We start from the raw sequence: 20,484 nt of genomic DNA, 5'->3' as shown, positions 1-20,484 counted from the left end.
AAAGGTGTATAATAATGAGGTTATTCCCAAAATACCGGGATTTATGTCCGAGTACATTTTTAATAGAAATAAGGGAAAAAGGGACATTTCAATGCCAAAATAGTTACCATGGCAACTTGAAACATTAAAATAAGTCTGGTTTTTGTGTTCTCTGACCCGAATTCCCCCACTAGATAATTTTCATATCAATCAAAGTAACTTTTCATGGGATATTAGAAAAATTGATATTTTCAACCCCTAAAATGGTTACCATGGAAACATGGGGCAGTGAAATCGATATCATATTTGGTCTTTTCGACCCAAAATACCCTACTGTGAAATTTTCACGGAAATTGAACCTATTATTATTCGCGTTATTATTTCTATATAATACTTATATTAATTATTATTTATTTCGAAAGCCAGTTCATACATCAAAAGATATAAAGGAAAAAGCGTGACACAAACTATAAAAACACTAATACACATGAAAACTATCAGACAGAGAAAATTTGAAAGCAATCAGAAAGAAATCTTTCCAGAACAGGCTAACAAAACATAATTATTATATGTATTGATACCAGCACTAATAAGAGAATTTCACAATTTACCAACCTTATATAAATTTCGAGCGCAAAGTGCGCTGTTTACTTTCGAAAGTCAAAATGTTGCTCTGAACAAAAGTGTTAGAGATACTTCTGTCAATACCAAACAAAATTCTAAAACCGTTGTCATAAGCAACGCGAACATTATTGATAGACTGATTTGTGGACTTACTCCAAAAATGTGAACAGTACATAGAAGTACAATAAGTTATAAAAAGTCTAGTTTTGCCAATGTAAGAACAGTTCCAAAACTCGCGGATTAACTTGTTAGCTCTGGCATAAAACAACCTCATTTGACGCTTAATATCATCATTATCATCCCCATTATCCCACATTGTGCTTATCTGAATTCTATTTTTGATGATAAGTTAAAATGGGATTCCAACACTGATGCCATAGTGAAAAAGAGTCAGCGGCGCTTATACTTTCTGAGAAAACTGGATTCATTTAGAGTTGATAGAAGTATTTTATCCCTATTTTATAAAACATTCATTGAAAGTGTTTTAACTTTTCCTTTATTTGTTGGATGCATAATTTGTCCCTTAAAAAACTCATTAGATAAGATCGTTTCAATATGCTTAAACATAATCGGTACCCTGAGAGAAATTCGCTTTGTTTTTATAACCAGCAGGTGCTCCGGAAGGCTCACTCTATAATATCATGTAAAACCCACGTTTTACCTTCAGAGTTTGTTTTTTACTTCCTTCCGGTCGAAGTTTTCAGTCCCCGGCTTGCAGGTCAAATCGGCGCAAACATATTATTCCAACCTCAGTGCGGCTTTTAAATTAATAAAAATGATGCCAAGCTTTCTCTCCAGTGTCTGTCTGTTGTTTGTTTTTAGTTATTTCTCTTTTGTAGATTTCTCGTTCGTGCTTGTAAGTTTTCTCAGTACCCATTTTAATTGCCCAGTGTTTTAATAATAATAATAATTAATTTCACCATAAGAAATGTTTATATTTCATGAATATGACTGTATGTACAATTGGTGGGGACCATGAAATATAATTCAGCAGAACTAATTTTCCTTCATGGCCCCAACAAAATATATGAAATAAATAATTTTTATATAATGAAGGTATTTAGAGTTGCAAAAATATTATACATGTAGAAAAAAATAGGTACATACTCTGATACTAAATACACAAAGAAATAACTTCAAAAATAATCGGAATTGATGGGGAAAACAGAGCAAAAAAGAATATCATAATTTAGGAAAAGGGATGAAATCAAGAAATAAAAAAGAAACAGTACAACAACACTTAAAGCTGAAAATACTTATTGAAAAGAAATGAAGTCTGACAAATTACAAAGGAAGAAAAACTAAATCAATCAACCATAAAATGGAGGAGGTTTTGTTTCAACTCCTTTTTAAATTTTTGTCTTGATGTTGTCTGTTTAATTGAGGAGGAAAGTGAGTTCCGATGTTTTGCAGCAGCGAACGTAATTTGATTTTGTGTGAGTGTGAGATTATGTTTTGGGATACAAACATTTCAAGCAAGGACTTGACGAGTAGAATAATCATGCACAAGTGGACGGAAAAATTTAGTGATGTCATGGGATTGTTGCATGGTCTATCAAGATTCAACTGTTGTGGTGACCTATCTTTTAAGTTCTTCCTGGAGTGGTAAATGTTATTTCTCACTGTTCTTCTTGTGAACTTCACGATAATTGGCGGTGGTTGTTTCCTCTCAGTCGTCGTTTCCTGGTGCCGGCGAGGTAGACGATGACTAATGTCAATGTCACTTGCTGATAAAGTTACACCGACTGCCTGTGCTAACTGGATTACAATGTCATCGGTGTCTTCACCAGCATGTTGAGGTATACCACTTATTTCTAATATGTTTCGTCTGGTGTATTGTTGCAGTTCATGCAATTCATCTTGCGTAGTACTTAGTTCTCGTTGAGTTGCTTCTAGTCGCCCTTGCAGGTGTTCGTTTTCTGTTTTTAACTGCGCTGCCTGTGCGTTGATGTCGTCGATTTCTTTCTTGAAAGTGTCAAAACTGCTACTTATAAATTCTACCGACTTTTGTAGTTCAGTTAACCGGTTTTCGACGGATGTAATTTTATCAATTTTCTTACCAAATACGGCAAGCGTGTTGAGAATTTCCGTCAGGCGGTCGTCGATTGGTGGAACCTGCACAGCTTCGGCTTGAGCGGCCATCTTGCGGCTACGCTTCGGTTCTGAGTTCAGTGGCTTGGTCTCACTGTCAGTACTTGAGCTCAATTTCTTTTTCCTGGGCTTCTTACTTGGCATTAGAAGTCACGCTCAGTACCAGTCAATGGAATATAACGATTATATGGAGTGCTGAGCCGCGATACGAAGCTGCTTTTGGCGAAAAATGTAAGAATTTGTGGAGCGCTGTGTGGACGTGTTGCACCTATTGTTCTCACTCTGAGATAATGATGTTTGGGATGAATAAAGTATTGATTGATTGATTGATTGATTGATTTAAAAATGACACCATGGTAGAATGCTTATCTACAAAAGAAAGCTCTTTGTCATACAAGTACACATGCGGAATCTTACAAATATTTAGCATATTAGGCAAAATGGCAAGGCACTTAGACTTCAAAGCATTAAAGACAATATCATGGTCATTAGCATATTGAGTACAATATTCAAGAAGTTGTTGATGCCCTTTACACTAGGACAAATCAGTAGCTACTATGTCATCAGCATACAAAAGGTGATTCATGCACTTTCATCCAAGGAAGCAGCCGACATTTTTTCTTTACAAGTAATTGACTAAGTTTATCAACACAAACTGAAAAAAGACGTGGAGAAAGTATACCACTTTGTATCACACCATTACATGTTTTAAAATGTTTAGATAAAACAGAACCCCATCTTACAGCAAATTACTGATGCCTATACCAATAAACCCACACACGAACTATAAAATTCGAAATACCTCTATCAATCAATTTGCGAAATGGTGTCCAGTGATTCTTTTTATCGAAGGCTTTTGTCGCATATCATGAACACTCGTGTACAGTAGACTATCACACTTATCAAATATGTATTTCATACATCTTAGAAATGGCAGTTGCAATAGCTATTCGGCGATAATTCCAAGAATTAGTACGATCACCATTTTTATTCTTTACAAGTGGAACCAAGGTGGTGTCCATCATACGAGATGGCAAGTAACCATGAAAATGCGCTGCAGTTAACATCATTGAGAGATGGACAGAGAGAAGAACATGAAGGCGTGAATACGCAAACTTAAGATCACAGGCTCTCCTAAGCTGGGTAGTCTGCTAAGGAGATCAATTTTCGGATCGATCTATTGATCCATTAGTCGATATGCCCGCCACTGCGTGAGTATTTAGGTTGCAGTGGCGGGCATATCGACTACGGGATCAATACATTGATCTGAAAATCGATCTCCTTAGCAGACTTTCCAGCTCAGGAGTGCCTTTGCTTAAGATGCTCAGCTGTAATGCCAAAAGGACCAGCAGATTTACCACTGGCCAATTTTTCAATGGAATTTGTATTGGCAGTTGGAGTGACAATCATATCCTCATCGAATGAAACAATCGAAATAGTATCTTTCACAAAATAGAAAAAGCATCATTTAAATTGTCATAAAGCAATGGATTGCTGGTATTTTTCAGTATTTTAAAGCATGTTCCTTTTAAAACTGATCGGAATTAAAGCCAAAATAGCTGCGGATGTGTAGTAAACCGACCTCACAATACCTTCAGTTTTCAAATACTTTTCTTTGAATAAGACCCATGAAAGACTAAAACGTGCATAACAGTGTCATAAGAATATAAAGTGGCATGTAAATTCAAAAGTTTTAATATCATTTTTGATTTCTACGCCATTTCCAAAAAACCTAATAAAGTGACAGAGAAAATAATGATAACGACAACAAAATCGGCATCGTATGGTTTGCATTCAAGTAAATGGCACTATGCTTGTTTCTTGAATGATCACGATTATATACATGCAGTTATATTGTATGTTTCGTACTTTTCTGTGGGGTCGCCATTTTCTGGATGCGGGACCTTGATATTATTTAACCTATTAAAACGTGTAGCCATGGTCCAAATCAACAAGAAGTGAAACTCAAACCACATGTCTTTCAGTTAGTACATTTACACGAACCACCTTTGCTTTGAAAATACAATCATGAAAATAATGCATAAAATTCGCAACTTTTGGGGCTTGGATGTAAGAGGAAAAGGATGTTCGTTAGGATTCACATTACCTGTTTATTTCACAAAGTCATTTATACTTCACAGGTTGGTTTACGTTGACAGAAGACACACAGTGATTATCGAGGTTAATGAAGATTGAAATTTCATGTCAACTTTTGAAGATAATTGCATGCAGTACAAGTTTTCAATCTTTTCACTGACAAATCCGTAACATCGAGCATGGTAACTTACATTGATAGGAAATATTGCCATCTCTGTGTGGTCTGTATTCTTACGATCCTTGCAGTAACCAAGTTGATCATACCAGCAGCAGCAGATGTGTACAGATATTGCAGGGCAAAATCTGGTAATCAATATGGAGACTTTGACTGTTCAATATGAAATTGACGGAAATACCAACTTTTCTACCTCCTTCGACTGTCGCCCTTGACCTAAGTAATAACTGGGTACAAACCCACACAGCAGATCGTTTCTCCTCCTTCCACTTTTAAAAATACTTAATCTTACCAAAAACAAGATACAGTACATCTCTCGAAAGAGTTTCTTGTATCTTGAGAATCTTGAAGAGTTGGACCTGTCTGATAATGACATCCAGTCGATACCTTCTGATACTTTTATGAACCTTACACAATTGAAAATTTTAAAGATATCCACATCAGACATTCTGCAAAGAAATAGGCTTAGCTTAGAAACTTACTCATTTGCTGGTTTGTCGAAATTGATACGCTTAGATTTAGACAATTATAATGTTATACAAAATGGGTCAAGCTTCAGAGAGTTCAACAGCGCCGTGACACACTTTGAAATTGCATCACTAAGGGAGTTATCTAGCCTAAAGACTCTGAGAATGCAGAAACACAGAATTGTTTTGTGGAAAGGAAGAACTACACATATCCACCAAGCCTAACATATTAGATTTATCAAAAAGCGATATGCCAACACTTTGTGATTTCTCAGATATGGCTGTACTTGATGCTGAACAGGATGTGAAGCCCATTCATCTTGATCTTTCGCACAGTAATATTAATTATCTTCACCTAGAGAAATTTCACGGATTCGAAAACGTGGTCTCTCTAAACCTCGCTGCTAATGAGTTCGAACGTATGGAACCATATTTCAGTAATCGTTTGAACAAGCTTAAATACTTGAATATTTCGAAAAATAAACTTCGCAGCATTAGTTCTACTGCATTTACACAGTTTTCAAACCTAGTGCAGCTAAATTTGGAAAGGAACTTTATTCCATTCATCGCACTTCACACATTTAGTTCACTTTCGAATCTTGTTTTTTGGATCTTTCAAATAATAGACTTGTCAGTCTGTGCTTATCGGGGCTAGAAAAGGTAATGCACTTAGACCTATCTAGAAATGCAATTATGAACGTGGATTCAGATACATTACAGGGATTATTAGGGCTTTCAAAATTGAAGTATTTGGAATTATCTGGCAATGCAATTATCAAATTTAGTGCAGATTTATTGCAAGGATTGTCAAACCTGCAATATCTCAATTTGTCTATGACCCAAATCAATAACATTGCTCCTCATGCATTCAGTGACCTTCGTAACTTGGTTAACTTCGATCTGTCAATTGAAAACGCCGATAGGCCTGATTACCAGTACAATCTTCCCGATAATGAATCACCTTATAATTCTATAGATTTGAAATCACTTGACTTATTTGAACTGTTTTACCCCAACAGAAGTTAGGAGACTACGTTTCTAGGTTTGACAGTGACTATGTTATATGGTTGAGTCAATTAGTTGAACCAAGACATCTACAAAAAGTGTCAATTCAAAGGAATTTCATGATGACTGCTAATAATGACGAAATTCATACATATCACTTCTTGAAAGCATCAACTGCAAGTGTACTAAAACTAATGCACCTTGGATAGAAGCAAAGCATCACACACGTTGGTTAAAAAGTGACCAAAGAGTAGTAATCTACTCCGTAATATTTTCAATGCCACATGATACAATGCCCAATGTGTAGACAGTGAGAGGTTCATCAGAATCTCATCACTGCATTACATAGGTTTTGTTGAACAGTGTATGATGTATTCTCGTGTTTTATAGATTTGAAATCCCTTTATTTAAACAACAGTGTGCCACAATTATCATACCTAGATGGTGATGCATTTTCGAGTCTTCATAGTCTTGAGATACTTGATCTCAGCAACAATCATTTTACCTCCATTGAGATGACGACATTCTGTGTCTTGGATAACTTAAAAACATTAAATTTAGCGGCAAATTCTCTAACGTTCTTACACCATAGGTGTTCGCCCTGCTCACAGTCCCTGCAGATACTCGATTTGAGGGATAATCCATTGTCTGATCGGTATTATTCAGGCAAGGCTAAAGAATGTTACCATCGAGGAAGCAGTATAGATTCCATAACAGTTTTACAAGCTGACATGGTCTGTTCTGGGACAAGACATAGGAGTCATTTCGACCTTGACTCTTTGCAAGTTTTAAAAATGACTGACAATCATCACTCTATATCCTTTGAGAAATGTAATACAACAAATTTAGTTGTACTTGACTTGTCTAACACATCTGTTCAGTTTGATGATGGAGTACATTCCTTTCCAGCCATGACTCACATGACTGCTCGAATAATCGATTCATCTTTTACAACAGTTTTTAATCCTTCTTTTTACCAAATACTAATACAATTAAAAGTACCATCGTTAACGTATCTTGACATTTCTCACTCAAGTCTCATAGTGAATGAACATAACATTTACTTTTTAGAAACAGAGAATTTAAAGTATGTTGATCTTAGCTTTACAGATTTTAATGATATTCACTGCAAGAACCATGCACGTGTATTTTTGAAAACTTTACAAGCCTTGAGTATTTGAATATTTCACATTCTGGTGTAATGACTTTGTGTGATTTTTACTTTAAAAAGTTACCAATGCTGACATCTTTGGATGCTTCAAATAATGAGATTTCATCACTAAGTAGGCATTTGTTTGATCACAACAAACATCTGACATTAATTGACCTCAGTAACAATGCCATTTTGACATTGGAGCTGTCTACCTTCACCAAACTGACAAATCTTGTTAAACTTTACTTTGAAAACAACCCGCTTGATTGTACATATTTATCAGAAATGCAAGACTATATGAAGTCTAGCACAGATGTATCGTTTACAAGGGATGGCTCTCTCCCCTGGCAAACATACAAGTGTGAAATGCCACAGAAGTTCAGAGCAATGCCCTTCCTGATGGTCGATTTGACTTTAGAGTATACATATTATGTAGTCATAGCTATAACCCTGATGTTGGTTGTTGGTGCTCCAAGTTTTGTTTGTTGGCAAAAAAGTGGTACTGGTATATCAAATTCTATGCATACAAGAAGATATCAAAGTTTAAACAACATTACCAAATAACCCATCCAAGAAGAGAAAGACAGAATTTCAAATATGATGCTTATGTGTGTTACAGCAGCAAAGATAAAGAATGGGTAGATGAAATGTTAATACCACATTTAGAAGCAGGGCAACCATTCGTTAAGCTTTGTATCCATGATAGAGATTTTGTACCGGGAAGACCAATATTCAACAACATTACAGATGAAATGGAATCCAGTCGAAAAATTCTTTTCGTTGTTTCAAAGGAATTTGTGAAAAGTACATGGTGTGACTTTGAAATGCAGCATGCTTTCCATATGTTTTTAGATTTACATTTACGTTATGGTGTTAATGATTTAATATTGTTTCTACTACTGAAACAAGTTCCTCAAAACGAAATGTCCGATTTGTTGAAGTTCTTTGTGAACACCAATACTTACCTTGACTGGCCAAGTGAGGTCAGAAAGAATGGAGAGGAACAGTCATTCAGGAAATTGAAAAGTACACTGTTGAAGAAAGAGGAAAGTGAGTAGATAATCCAAGCCATGCTTTTTTACTGTTAATGATGGGGTTATGAGACATTTCACTGAAAGAAACATAAGAAAGGAACATTATTATATGCAAGACCGAAAATAGCAGGTACCAGTACTGTAAGAAAATTGATTATAAATAAATTAGAAATTTAATCTTCCCGACACAGAAAATAACATTTCTCCGTGATTACATGTAAAATAAATTATGATATACTCCACTGATCTTGTACTTTTCAAAACTTGATTTGTTAACATAAATGTGTCAAATGATTTTCTTTAATCCACAATATATCGAATCATCAAAATTCCAATGTCTGCTACCGACAAACGGAGATAGTTGGTGAAAGATTCTGTATACTTGGGGAATTTATTCTAGTTTTATACTTACAAGTTTGCATTTTTCACTAAAAAGTCTGAAAATGGTACCGTAACCAGACTATGCAGAATACAAAGTTTATTGCTTTTTATGCTTTGCATATTTTTTCTTATTGTTCTTATGCATCACTTTGTTTTGTTTTTATTTTCCTGTATACACTTTACCGTCTGTGGGGTTTGGCTCTCTGTATGTGATTTTCATATGTTCTAATTACACTATTGTCTGTAGAAGTTTGTTCGTTTGTGAACTTTTGCCGAATCTTAAAAATACATTTTTAAAATTGACAGTTTTACACTTAAGCAAATCAGAAGTATCTCTTTAGAATACTTACAACATTGTTTATCAAAATAGTAAAAGGAAACTGATAAATACAGCAACTAAATTGAATTAGTCTGCAAAGTAGGCATGTGGTTAGTTTTCAAGTTTTTTTGTCGTTAAAGATTACAGACATTGTACACATGTGAATCATTTACGATCTGCAATCAAATAGGATATATGATGTGTTCACACTTATACCATGCCAGATTTAGGCTGCATTCACAAACACCCCGGGGGGGGGGGGTTTTCCCAAAACGTTTTCAGATTATTTCAAATACCCCTAACAAAGTCAAAATGGTTAAAGTCCCTCCTTCTGACTTGCTATAACTTTGAAGTCCCCTCTCCTTAAAGAAAGGAAAAATGTTGCCTATATAGTACTTCGTCCAAATATATCAAATCATAATACATGGGCTCTATTGGGCAAACTATTGACACTTTCCCATGAAAACAAGCTATATCCCTACACTTATACGTGTGTGGTATTCATGTAAACATGCTTTGCTTGAAGTGGCAGTTAAAAGTGAATGTGTGTACAAAAAATTTGATTTTTGGATTTCATCCATAATACTGATTCACTATACACGGGAGTCTTTGAGAAAACTATGAACGTGTATTTTCCAATATAGAACTAACAATATGTGTTCATCTGTATGCGTTTGATAACTGATATAAATGTACTTGATTAGCATGGGATGTTTACGAATGGACATCTGTACAAGAAATTTAATTGTTGAATTTCACCGAAAATGTTGATCCACTATACATTGTAGTCTAAGGGGAACTGTGAACAACTTTTTTCCAATAATGAAACTTGATAAATGCGCTTATTTATAGCCACTTGATTATTGATATCAATGTGTCAGGCTTAGGATAGTTACAAATGCATGTGTGTGCAAAAAAATTTGATTTTGGAATTTCACAGAAATGATGATTCACTATACATTGTAGTTGATCCACTTACATGGGCTCTATGACAAAACTATGAATATATTTTTTAAATACAAAACTTGCTAAATCTGTCTATTTATAGACACATAATTATTGATATTAATGTACTTGATCAGACTAGAATGGTTACAGGTACATGTGTGCAGTGCACAAATTTGAATTTCACTGAAATGTTGATTCACTATAAATTGTAGGCTATGAGGAAAATACGAATAACACAGAGGTTATCATCTCCAAATATGTTATTCGAAGATTGTTTGACCTGAAGCTTCTAGTTGTTATTGGTGGCATTATGCATTATTCTAGATTAGCTGTATTCTGTCAAAATCCTCATACAAAAAATGTACATACAGCAACATGAACGTTTGACACTGACCTAGACCAAATGTATTGTCAATGGGAGAATGTTATCAAATAGGTTATCTTCCAAATTGTTATTGAAAGGTAAAGTTGAAACTTTTAGTCATTATAGAGGACATTTTTGCACAACAGAGGGGCTTGGTAAGTAGAAATCATGACAACCTAAATCATATGCCTCAAGGTGGCTGCTTTGATCATCAATAGACTGTTTAATATACTCTAAAACAAAAGGCGCATCAAAAATGGCAGGAAGTAAATAGTGACAGAAGGTATTCCGAAAGGAATTTTGTATGCAATAAATTTTCAAGTAACCCCCCCCCCCCCCGGTGCATTGTCAATTTTTCAGATCCCCGGGCAAGTTTCAACATGTTTTCAGGTCTTTCCCCGTAGAGGTGTTTGTTAGTGAAGCTTAAAACTTTCAGGATTTCGGAGACAATATTGAAAAAATATAAAAGTCGTATACTAATTGTTAAAGATTGTAAGAAATCTTATTTTGTGTCCTTGTTAAACAAACAGCGCAAGTAAAATTTGTTCTGAGACTCACGGCAAGATACTCTGGAAATATTCTTTAGAAATGACATTGTACTTTTGTAATTTTTACATCAGACTGGTTCACTTCAATGTTAAAGTATATTCATGTCACTTCATAATGCCAAACACAATTAGTTGCTTAATAATTGAGTTGAAGAACTTTCTTTCATATACATAATGTAAAGCATGACATTTCAGACATTTCAGAGACAATATAGAAAAATACAATTACAAATACAAAATTACAAGAAAGTTCATTTTTGTGTTCTTGTGAAACACATATTTTAAGTAAAATTTGATCTTAGACTCACAAGGCAAGACATTCTGGATAATGTTCTTTAGAAATGACGTTTCACCTGTTGTTATTTTTTCACCAGACTGGTTTACTTCAATTTCAAAGTAGATTCATGTAACTTCACAGTTAAAAACACAATTAATTGCTTGACAACATCAAGGAAATTTCCTGGATTGAAACAAGGTTTTAATGGTTCAGAAAAAATGTTGAAAATCTTTTTATGGGAAAATAAATTTGTTTGGCGAAAGCAAAAACATTTTGGATGAATTATTTGTGGCGTACATAAATATCGTGGCTAAACATGACCTTTGTAATAACCAACATGTTATTGATTTTTTCAAATAACTATTGGAAGTTGCTAATTTTATGTATTTGACCAATGCAAAGTGTTATGATCAAACACTGCATTGTGACTAAAATGTCAGTGAGTGATATTAACTGATTGTTTGTGATATTAAGTTAACAGACGCATTGAATCCGAAGCTCATCCGCTTCCTCGGCTGTGTATTATTAGACAGTAGTAGGGCTATGGGTCTGCAGCCATAAGTTCCACCTGAGAAGTTACTGAGGCATTGAGAACAATTACATTTGCTTTTGCGAGATTGATTGCCAAAGGGAAATTGTGTTGTGTTAGTGTCAAATTCATACCTTGGGTGTTTCTCATGATGGAGTTTATTCTTATGTATGTGCTGTTGGCACACCAAGCATTAAAGAACGAATAAGACAAGTTCTGGTCTTCCCCAAGCTGTCATTTTCCAAAGGAAACCGAACACAGCACATCAATGAATATTCATATGGAATGAGACTGTTACAGTGCGGGTGTAAGCTAGAGCGCCTCCACTGTTGGAAGTGTGACTTCTGGCTCTGAATAAGTAGTCTGAGTATATGGGACCACGACTCCGTTTTTTGGAGTATGGACGAAGGGTTAACCACAGAGTCAAGGTTCTTCACCCATTGCATTTTGTTCTCACCTCAGTGTCCAGTGTTAGTTTTGGACATTGTCTGAAGATCTTGTAGGTATTCAAATTGCTACCTACTTTCTCAGTAGAGAGATGAAATTTAGACTGACCTCGATATAAATAGAATCCGGGAAGAGCCAAGTCTGGCTGACCAGACTTTCACTTTCTAAAGGTCTATTATTCGGAACACTTGTAAACAACCGTATGTTCTTCTGAGATTGCATTTAGAGCAAGGGTATATGGAAGAGAGGACTATTTATTCGACTGTCAGGATAGGCGAACAATTTTAAACAACGGCTTCACTAAGCTTTTCTATCTATAAAGCTGTGCATCGATCCCTTCTGGTTCAGTGTGTGTTTATAATTGTCACTATCCAGGCATATATTGGACTTAAATGGACAGAATGTTAATTTGTAATTGTGTTTATTACATTTGAAGGAGATGAAATGCAGAATTTGTGTTTCAATTTGTGATGCAGCCAGTCCATCAGAAGGATATTAAGTATAAAATAGAAACTATTATTTTAGAATTGAACGAAAAATGGTTTGAATACTTGTTCATAACGTACATGTATTATGTAGTGCCTGAATAGATACTGACTGATGTTCTACTGCTTTAAAAATTCTCACAGGGCTGAACCCAGATTGAAACCTCTGTTTACTAATTATCTTTTAATTTGTAAATGGTGTAGACCAACTATGACGTGGTGACTATACAGGTGTCTGTCGTCCAGGCTTCTGTCAAGTTTGTAATTATGCGGAATTTAATCTGCTCTTAGACAAACTACGATCAAATTGCTTTGATATTTGGTAAAACTGATTCTAGTGATTTCTTGATTAACAGTTATTCAAATTAGCATAATACTGACATATGTAGACTATGCAAATTCTTGGTGAGGTAATGATAGTTTGTGCTACAGATATCCTTGAAACTGTATTACAAATAACTAATAACTTTGGTCGGCGAGGATGATTATTAAAGCTGTAGTCAAATAGTTGTGAGACTTCTATTGGAATTTCTTCAGTAATTTTATAGCCAAACACTTTTTCCGATACTCCTTGTCAGATAACTTTCAAAATTGTTTGGAAGCAGTCTATTTTCTTCTCCTTTTCTACAATGATAACAAATGTGCACATTTGAATTTTCAATTTAAATTTTCTCATCTACAGTAAAAACATTTTTATGAAGTAAGTAATATAGTACTTCAGTAAATTCTTGAGTTTGATTTCAAGTCACAACCTCCTGTCCCTAACGCACCCCCAGCTATTAGACACCAACGATCAAAACACAGCCATCAAGGGGTGTTTTGTGTGAAATGGTGTAAAGTTTAATGACAGGACAATGCAGATGGTCATTTTTACAAGTATTTTCATCCTTCAATTATATTCCATAATTTCAGCAATACATTTGTAAAATAATAAATATTTTGCATATTTTGCATTTCCTGTCATCAGCAATGCTAACATGGCCCTGCCATCCTAAATAGTATTGGCTGATGAAGCCAATTAGTGCAGAGTTCTATAATTAATGGTATTCCCTGGCCTCAGGTAGCAAATCCCCGCCAAGGGACTATCAATTTCTGGAAAAACCTTACAGCATATCCTTTGTCAACCTTCGAAAATTAAAAAAACTTAATCATGGAAAGAACAACACTGTCAACATTTCTGATGAGAGTTTCAAGCATCTGGAAAATCTTGAAGAATTGGATCTATCACTTCTATGAACCTAAAACAATTGGAAATATAAAGGATAACCGCTTCAGACAATTGGCCTTGTAAATAAATTATTTTAGATCCTCACTCTTTAGCTGGTTTGTCGAAATTGTTGAATACGGATTTTCGCAAAATAGTGCACTATTATATGGGTATTATATAGGAGATTTCTTAGATCCATAGTCTGAATACTCATCCAATAAACCAGCAACTGATTATGTGTTCAGAGGGTTGTCAAGTTTTCAGACTCAGAATGCAGACAACACAAGATTGCCCTGCTACAAATAGGTACACGTATCCACGGAACCTGACATATTTACACTTATTATAAAGCTACTTACAAAATCTTTGTGATTTTTCAAATGTAGCTCTCATGCATCAGAACATAATGTCAAACCCTTCATCTCAATCTTTCACATAGCTAGTCAAATTTACTATATTGACTGATGTGAATTTTCTGGAATTCAGAACGTTGTCTTTCTGAACCTTTCCAACAATCTCCTCTCGAGAGGTTGGAATCGTATTTCAGTAATCATTTTCACAAGCTCCAATACTACGAGATTTCAAGGAAACAGACTGTATTTCATTCATTCCTCTGCATTGAAAGCGTTATAACATCTGATGCTCTCTAGCTCTCCAAGCTGGTTTATTTGGATCTTTCAAATAATCAATTGAAATCTCTCAGTTTATCAAGAGGGCTTGCCAAGTTGAAACACTTGGACCTATCTGGCAATAGAATTGAGAATATTGGTTCAGATACATTTCAGGCATTATCAACGTTACGACCCCTTGACCTGTCAAAGAATCGTATCAATAATATTGCTCCTCACACATTCAAAGAGCTTCGTTGGTTGGTTTACTTTCACATATCAAGTGAACACATGAATGCGACTCATAACAATCCATCCAAAGATGATCCATCTTATGATGTGGATGCTGTTGAATCAGTTGAATATGACCTTTTTTACCCAAGGAGAAGTTTAGAAGACTGGCTTTCTAGGTTTGACCACGACTATGTCATGTGGTTGAGTCAATTTATTGGTCCAAGACTAGACAAGGTGCAAACTGTGTCAGTACAAAGGAAGTTTGTGAGGACTGTAAATGATGAAATTCATACGTATTATTCTTTGAAAGTATTCAAAGTTCAAAGCTAACAACTATGAGAACTTCACCTTGGATGACGGTTGAACGTCACTCATGGTGGCTAAACTGTGCCCAAAGTAGTTCTGGACTCTGTTATTATGACCATGCCACATTATGCAATGCCTCAATGTGCAGACAGTGAGAGATACATCAGAATCTCATCACTTCACTACAGAGGTTTCGATGAGACAGTGCATGATGTGTTTTCATGTTTCATTGATTTGAAATCCCTTTATTTAAACAATAGCCTGCCTCCATTATCATGGCTATATAGTGATACATTCGTCAGTCTCCACAGCCTGGAGATCCTCGACCTCAGCAAAAATGAGTTTAGTGACATCGATACCAGGATGTTTTGTGTCTTGGATAATCTAAAAGAATTGAATTTAGCGGGAAATCTCCTTATAGAATTAGATCCTTGTTCTCATTGCTTACTATCTCTGAATATACTCGACTTAAGGGATAATCCCATCATTCTAACTTATTATTCAGGCAAGGCAAAAGAATCGTACCATTGAGGAAGCAGCATAAATTTCATCGGTGTTGTACCTATCCATTGCACGTCTGATGGCACTTCGTTTGAGATTCGTTTCGACCTTGACTCTCTGCATATTCTGCACTTGACTGACAATCACGGTACTATATCCTTCACAAAATGTAGTACTCCGAACTTAGTTGCGCTAGACTTGTCAAATACCTATATCCAGTTTAGTGATGGAGAACATTTTTTTCCATCAATGACTCACATGACTGCTCGTATCATTGAATCACCTGATCCAGTTAAATTAGTAGTACCATCATTAACAAATCTTGATATTTCTCATTCAAGTCTCTTATGAATGTACATAAGGCTTTCTTTTCAGAGACCAATAATTTGATATATGTTGATCTTAGCTTCACAGCCTTCAATGACATTGCCTGCACGAGTCAAACGCATGTATTTTTTGAAAACTTTACAAGCCTTGAGTATTTGAATATTTCACATTCTGGTGTAATGACTTTGTGTGATTTTTACTTTAAAAAGTTACCAATGCTGACATCTTTGGATGCTTCAAATAATGACATTTCATCAATAAGTAGGCATTTGTTTGATCACAACAAACATCTGACATTAATTGACCTCAGTAACAATGCCATTTTTAGATTGGAGCTGTCTTCCTTCAGCAAACTGACAAATCTTGTCAAACTTTATCTTGAAAACAATCCATTTGATTGTACATATTTATCAGAAATGCAAGACTTTATGAAATCTAGCATAAATGTATCTTTTACAAGTGATGGCTCTCTGCCTTGGCAGACCTACCAGTGTGCTGTGCCACAGAATATCAGAGGAAAGCCACTTCTTATGTTAAACTTAACTGACTATACTTTCTCCTATGCATATATTGTTATACCTGTCATTTTGCTGGGAATCTTTGCTTTGATTTTTCTTTTTCGAAGGAAACGTGACATGAGAATGTTAAAACAAAGGCCATATTACCAACAAAACCATTTAATGGTGAGGAACAGGATTTTCGATATGATGCGTTTGTGTGTTTTACCAGCGAGGACAGTGACTGGTGAATGAATATCTGGTGCCAACTTTGGAAGAAGCTGATCCTCCTCTAAAGCTGTGTATCCATGACAGAGACTTTGAACTTGGTAAAGGCATACTAGACAACATCGAAGACGAAATGGAAAGGAGTCAAAAATTTGTTTTGTGGTTTCAAAAAATTTTGTGAAGAGCAAGTGGTGTGACCATGAAATGAAATGTGCTTTTGACAAATGTATGTTGCCAGACAGTGAGTATGGCCGACTTATATTTTTGATACTGGAGCAAGTTCCAGAGGACGAAATGTCAAATATGTTGAAATGTCACATAAACACCACTACTTACCTTGAGTTCCCAAGAAAGACCAGAAAAGAATCTTTCTTAAAGAGAACAATGAAGACGTTATTGAAGGAACAATGGTGGCCAAGTTGGGTTACAATCAATGAAGAGGAACATTTCTGGAGAAAATTAAAACAAACATTACAGAAGAAAGAAAAAAATACATTAACTAATTAGCTGAATCGAATGTACAGATTCGAAATTTTTTGGTCTAAAGTTCACAACTTTGACCAACAAATGAACAAGTAAAAACATAAAAAAATTTCATTTATACATGTTTGTGCTTTATAAATATTATTCCCTGCTTGCTGACCATTGTTTACAAGAGTGGACGTCCTAAAACTACGATTTTGAGGACAAGACTGAAATCGCTGGTCTGGCATTCACTATAATTAGAGCTATTGTAGGAGACAGGTCTAACAATTGGTATGTATTTTTGAAGCAATGTGCAAGTTTTTATATTCATGTGTATTTGCGAATTTGGAAATATATGAAACGAAAATTGTATGTAAATTATTCACTTTCTTTTTTGGCTCCTCTCAGATCTCTCATGAGGATAAAGTTGTCATTGGACATGCAATGAATTAAGTTTGCCCAACAAAGTGTTGACAGAAATATCTTACACTGTTCAGTAAAATTCCAAATGCAAAACAGATCAATGGGTTAGACTTGCAACTTTAACAAATATATTCCACGTCAAACCATGTTTGTCTCCACCCTAGATACTTATACGGCATGTGTCATCTTTCACAAAATCAGATGACGTGAGGATACATCACAAAATCCTCGTGCCGCCTTATCACTGAATATATTGAATTTCAATCCTGAGTTTTTGTATGCATCATATACTTTGTAATGATTGACACAACCAAACTGTTAAACACTTTCATATTCCGAAGCAGTTTTCATTGTTGCCCTGTTGCTTGTTTTATTTTTCATTTCAGGGTTCTGCAAGACAAAGAATCTGATCACATGCCTAAAACAATGTATCAAAGTTTGAGAAATATATAAACCATTGTCAACGTAAGAACAAAAACTTTAAATATAGATTTACTTCATATATCACAGAAAATATTACCTCCTGGTTGATAATACCAGTTACTAATATCAGACTATCAAGCTCAAGGCTCAGTAGCTCCACAATATCAATAGTACCAGACCATAGAGACATTTCATGGCTCAAGATTTGAAGAGCTGGATTCACTGAACTTTGTTAGGGAAGCTTTCTCTTAGCAGTCTACCCCTGTATGAAACTTCAATAACAAAGAAGTATGTCTGCTTCCTTCAAAGTTCTGGATTGAATATTTCAGACAAAGTGTGCTCAACCCATTTTCAAACTAGTATGTCTGTCCAGGATGATTTTAAATTAAAATATGGCAAAGCAAATTTGTTCTGTTACCGAATTTGCCTGCATTTATATGGTATCTCATCAATCGATCACTTTGTTCAAAACACACGTACAAATGTAAAGTGCAACGATGGTGTTGCTGCGCATTTCATTGTTGAAAAAGGATTATTCAGGTCTCTTGCAAGTTATCCAAATTTCTTTTGTGGAAGCAATAATTCTAGCTGCAACCATAACAAATACACCTCACTCCATCGTCCGCTCGCACGGCTCATTAGCCAGACAGGAGTCGTCCACTAACTACTACTACTAACTACTAACTGATTTCGGGAAGCATCCATCTGCCCGGACAGCAGGCCTTGGCAAGCGAAGATGACCTCACTCCGTAACAATCTCATTTGATGAACAATGTAATTCAGATAAGGAGTAAATGCACGAAAAAGATTGAAATCATTTCAATTGCCATTGTGATTATGTGAGAATCTGAAATAAGTTTTAGAGCTTTGTATAATCAATGCATCACTAGATTTTCTTCTCACACAAAGATTTTCAAATTCACTTCTGTCAGTTAATGCAGAATATGTTTGAAATAATGATGCAATGGAACAGCCATGAAGTGCTTCTCTTTACAGTCAATAGACAGGATTCTTTAACACATTTCTTGAACAATTTTCACTTGGCTATTAAAATTGTTTAGTATGAAAGTAAGCTGAAAGGGCAGATCTTCTACTCTTGTATAATGATGTAACTGGTCTAGTTTTACCAAAGTCCAATATTTTATGAAGTTATTCATTCAGTAATTGTCCTTAAAGCTATTCTCGATTCCACTTGCTCATTGTTATAAATACTACTTTGCATAACACGCAAATATCATGAAGTTGTGTGTGAAACATTTTGTTTTGAATAAAGCATATGTTCATAATGTAGACGCTAGAGATACTTGCAGTTCATTCAATGTTTAATTTCACAATTTTGATGTGAGACACCTTCATGAGTGAGCAGATCTTACCGTACATCTGAATTGCCATTATGTTCTTTATCGGAACATTCATTTACAATCTCTTTTGCAAGTAAAAGACTAATGTTCTTGCAACATACTTCTCCCATGCTCCAAAAAAGCCCTGCACCATTCACAGGTGAAACAGTATAACAAAGTAATGAAAAATGGATGCCAGTGCTCAACCCGACATCCAAGAATACTTGTAAAATCATAATATGTGAAGGTAAATAATCATTACTCTCACATTAAGTTTAGATTACAACACAGTTACCCTGTGTGCTATAATGATGCATCTCCACATCTTCTTTCTTATGTACAAATGTAGCAAATTATATTTGACACATTTTTGTGATGTTGGCAATGGCGTATTTTCCTTGTCTACTGGTAGGGCGCCACCGCCAGTGGGATCTGCTTCAGAATAGATCCCTGAGCATTATGGGTATAAACAACAATGACGCTCAATTTGCTTCAACAATGGCTGTACCAAACTGTGCATACATGTATGGTGTCACTTTCTCCATGACCAGAGACTGACCCAGAACTATAAATAGAGCTGGGAAAAACCAAGCCAGCATATAGACTTTTGCTTGTAATCATTGTCCTCTGTTAAACTTTATTTCAGCGGTTGTCAATAACATCACTGAACATACGGTAGTCAGCAGAAATTCTTTTCAGTAAGACCATACTGAAATATATTTTTGCTGCTGTGACATTTGGCAAAGAATTGTAAACTCAGTCTTTGGTGGCATTACTATTCATTGAAGCCTAAAACTGTCTCGCTGTTTAGTGTGTGCACCGTCATCACCTTATACAGTCCATGCAGGTATGTATAACACTTGACAGAGCATTAATTGTAATGCTTATCAAATTGGAACAAGATGATATGCTAAATGCTGTTTTCACATATGATATGGGGAATGCAAATGGGATCAATAATTGGTAACGATAAAAAATATTAGTCATTCTTGTTAGAATTGC

At 35.3% G+C, this 20,484-nt stretch overlaps 2 protein-coding genes across 2 annotated transcripts in view; both read left to right on the top strand.

Annotated features, from left to right (window-relative positions):
- The window catches only part of LOC139142157 (TIP41-like protein), a 114,452-nt gene extending 95,020 nt beyond the window's left edge, over nucleotides 1-19,432 (top strand). The window contains exon 8 of the mRNA XM_070712001.1: nucleotides 18,863-19,432. The gene's annotated coding sequence lies outside the window, so the exon portion shown is untranslated. The remainder of the gene's footprint in view (nucleotides 1-18,862) is intronic.
- LOC139142158 (biotin--protein ligase-like) overlaps nucleotides 1-20,484 on the top strand; it is a 635,662-nt gene that overhangs the window by 95,309 nt on the left and 519,869 nt on the right. The gene's annotated exons all lie outside the window — the stretch shown is intronic.

The sequence above is a fragment of the Ptychodera flava genome, chromosome 10, assembly GCF_041260155.1.
Source record: "Ptychodera flava strain L36383 chromosome 10, AS_Pfla_20210202, whole genome shotgun sequence".
NCBI lineage: Eukaryota > Metazoa > Hemichordata > Enteropneusta > Ptychoderidae > Ptychodera > Ptychodera flava.
The sequence above is the reverse complement of the archived record's forward strand: the minus strand, read 5'-3'. Positions and strand labels throughout refer to the sequence as shown.